Below are 4,298 nucleotides of genomic sequence, written 5' to 3' on the forward strand. Positions count from 1 at the left end.
GCAATGGTGTGCCATTCTTTTATGCTATTGCGTCATTGAGTCATTATTTTCTTAGATTTCAGTGTTTTTTTGGCTACGGACCACAAAACCCCCTTGACACCATCAATGAGAGGTAACAGCCTCCTCACTCAATGTGTCCCCATGAGGAAACAGTTTTTCATTAATGGGTGCCCTCAACATTGCCTGTCTCAGCCTATGCTTCCCTATTTCTATTTCAACCTTAGTGACACCTTCAGCAGGCATTTCTTCTCCATTGAAATAGTGCACAGGGCCTTCACTCTGCCTCACCTTTACACGGTTTTGTGGGGATCTCCCCTCATTTATGCTTTGCATTAGTTCCCCGAGACATTATTGTTGCTTCAGCACCTGTTTCAATCATTGCATTACATTTCTCTTAAACAGTGATAGGAGCATAACATTGGTCATCAAATTCTTCTTGTACACATAGAAAGTATGAACTGTTACTGATCGCAGGGCTTACCACTCTCAGACCATCCTGGCTTTTCTCTAGGCAAAGGGGCATATGAAATAACACCCCCCCCTCTTTTTTGCCCATTTCTTTTTTAATGTCTTTGTCTATTCTTCTGGATTCAGTACCCATTTGAAGTGTAGCCGCTGACTGCCCCTCTGACTTGGGACCACTAGTGTTCACTCCCCATTTCTTCATTTTTCTTTCCCCATTGTCTGGGTTCTTTCCACCTACCTCCACTCTGGAACCTATTGACAGTGTATTTTCACAAATGTTGAATGTATGAATTCCCACGACACAGGAGGTGGGGAAAGTGTGGTGACCATCCTCTGACCGTAATCAACCGGTGGTGGGGATTGACTCTATTGGTGAGGTACATAATTCACATTTTGGCTTTCATGTGGTAGGAATTGTTCCCTGTGTTGATTTCCATTTTCAATGAATCTGTCCACATACCTTGGTTTTTCTTGATGGCCATACACTATTGTGTTAGGGCCAAATCTACTTTGGGCCCCTAATTTCTGGTATGGACCGTTGTACATCTGAATCTGGTTGTTGTTTAGTCCTGGCATATCATGGCGAAACCCCACCTTAGCAGCATCGCCAATATACCCAGGACTAATGTAAGAACTTTGCCAGTGGGATCTATGGATTGGAATGCAGGAGGTTGGGGTGGTGTTCTCTGTGGAGTCACACCCCTTTGACTGTGCGTTATATCATTGCTTCACTGAGTTTGGGCTGATTCTAGTGGCATGTTTACAGACTTTAGCTCTAAAATTTCTGCTGTGGATTCTTTATTCTTTGATTTAGTTTCTTTCCTTTTAAGTTTCCTCTTCTTTCTCATTAAATATTACCTCATAGATATTAATTGCCTGTTCAATGATCCACTCTAATGGATTTTCCCTGTCAAATTAATGGATTAACTGAAATACGATATCTATTTGAAGAGTGAGGGTTAAAGTTCACATCAAAATGTGAGAATGCCCTTTTTAGGTTTTGAAAGAATTGTCGAGGGTATTCTTTTGGCTCTGCTGACATGCTATAAGCAGCCTACTTGGCTTGCAGTATAGACTGATAGGATGAGAACTGGTGTCTAGTTTCTTTCTCAAAATCCGCCCATGACAAATGTTTCTTTGCATTCAGGCCACGGATAACACTGGCAGAAGCGCCATTTAAAGTCTTTTGAAAGTATTGCCCATATTGTTCCCTAGGGATCTGAAGAGTCTTGAATATATGATATACCACCTCAATATGATCTTCCATACAGCTATCCCCTCCCTTTATAAATGGTTTAATCAGCTTTGATAGATTTCATAATCTTTAAGGTGCTACATGATGCATTAAGGGATGTGTTATTTTGTCCCACACTCCTGTTTTCTTGTGGATGAGCATGTGTGTGAGCAATTGTGGGTAAATCAGCCTCAAATACTGGATCATAGCAAGGACCTGTCACGTGGACAGATGCTGGCAAACTTCCCTGGCTAGGGCTGTGAATAAAATTCAGCTTCAGTGAACGTTGTGAACTGCTGCTTTTCTGGAGGTTTGAAATTAGAGATCTGCTGTTTCATTTCTCTGCACTGTGCATGGAGCTGCTGTGCTTAATGGCAAAGGGCAGAATTCTCATTCTTGACTTTAGTGATTATTCTTTGCAACTCATTGATTTGTGCCTGATAATGGTTAACTGCTTTGTTTTTTTCTTCATTCTCATCTAATAATTTAAAGATTTCATCTTCCATGGAACGGAAATCTTTTTCACTATTATCCTTCCTAAGTGTATGGATTTCTGATATTGCAACATTTCCACTGTTTTGTACACTGTTTTTAAGTGTATTCATTCTTGCTCACTTTCAACAAATTGCTTGTCCTTCTGAGCTAACCGTGCACTAAGGGCACTACATTTGGCCTGCAGCTCCATGTCCAGCTCCCCATATTTTTCCATCTGCAGCGTTGTGCATTCAAACTACACTGTAACTTGCTAATGACCTCAACATCTTTTCCTTGCAGCTTTATGAACGTATGTAGCAAAAACCACAACTTGGCGCACAATCTCATAATGTATTCTTTCTCCTGTTTGCGTTCTGAAGCTTGAAATAGTTTAATAAGACATGTTTGTACAATGCTTCCTTCATCAAGGACCTTTTCATGGGCCTCTTACTCAACTTCAGTACTAATCCTGTCTTTCTATGTTATCAGATTTTCAGATGACCACGTGCCAAAAGCATAGTTTTGTTTCGAGACAGGCCGATAGTTCAGAAAACCTAGCTTCTATCTGAGACATGTTGGGAGAAGCACCAAATACACAATAACAATATAAATGTGCACACAGCACAGTTGTTGCCACTTCCCTCACAGCTCTAGATCAGAGAATGAGCACACAATATGGATATGCTATAGTAAGGCCTCGCCCAGTAATTACTTTACCATATTCCCGGCCAACGCAGTATACATCTCAGTTCTCTGTCTCTTTCTTGAGGCAAGATGCTTGTCGTTGGATAGGTAGGGAAGTGGGGAACCTTGGTAGTTCTGCCTCTCACCTCTGAGCTGGTCCAAGATTTAATGGTAGAAATATTCTAGATGCCTTAGTTTCCTTGTAAGACCGGGCTCCATTTGTTTCTGGTTCTTCAGGTTGGGTTCTTCAAGCATGATCCTGGCCGTTGTCGTTCCTGGTGTGCCATATACATTTATTTATTTATTTATTTATTTATTTATTTATTTATTTATATTTATTTATTTATTTATTTATTTATTTATTTATTTATTTATTCACATTTATAAAGCACACAGCAGCCCGTGGGCATTGTGGCGCTGTTACAAGACAATGAGCTTAGTTACTTAGTACAATCTTCAGATAGACAGGAAGTACATTCAGAGTTACAACGTACACGGTAAAGGGCTGACAGGTTTGCGAAGGTGGGAGAGGGAACAGACTCAGTTGAATAGAAAAGTTTTTAGGGCTTTTCCTGAAACTGAGGGGGAGGGTTCTATATGCTGGTTTGTGGGTAACAGCCCAGACGAGCACAGTACTGTATGACTCTTTCGGTACCAACAGGTCTCCTGGCCCATAGGGTTAGTGATTCCAGGTCCTGAAAGCATGCCCGAACTGGCTGGATTGATTCTCTGGAGATGTTTTGGAGTTACTCCAGTCCTGGTTTAGAGGTCAGTAGTGGCATTGCTAGACACTCAACATAGTTTGCAAAGATGAAATGAATGTTAGTTCAGAAGGTGGGGCACATTGATCTGTGTGTGTACAGCAAATAGGGGTTGCTTTCCTGTATTCTATATCCATAGGCTTAAGTACTCTGTGTAGGTTTCAATGAATGGTGTTTGTGTTTGGAACTGGTGTTGTGGGAACAGGATGCTGGTAGCTCTTTAGGATCAGTTTTAGGGAGCACCAGAGTTGCTCTTGACAGGTAGAGACCAGCAACATATTCATTTGATTTGTGGAATTGGGTGAGTAGGTGGATGGACCATCCTGGAAATTATACCATTTAATTTGGGTCATCTTTGATGGACATACAGAAGTCCCAAATCAGAGTCTTCTACACTGTCATCATGGGGGTTCTGGCTCCAGTGGGCTTATCAGCAGATGGTGTAGGTCAGCACTGAGATGTGATGACCTTTGGGAGCAGGTGCTTATTCTAGTAGGCGGTCTTCTCTTTGAACTGCATGCAAACAATCCAATGCTCAAGGGAGACCAGTCCCAAACTATTCACCTGGGAAGGGAAGTGTAAACTACAGGAAAGCCCCACTTTGGTTAAGCATTAGCATATGCTGATTCATCTCCACAGAAGTCCGAAGGTCTGGCTCACTTCAAAAGGGATTACAGACC

Source organism: Ambystoma mexicanum, chromosome 5p (assembly GCF_040938575.1).
Source record: "Ambystoma mexicanum isolate Mex_15411 chromosome 5p, UKY_AmexF1_1, whole genome shotgun sequence".
Classification (NCBI taxonomy): domain Eukaryota; kingdom Metazoa; phylum Chordata; class Amphibia; order Caudata; family Ambystomatidae; genus Ambystoma; species Ambystoma mexicanum.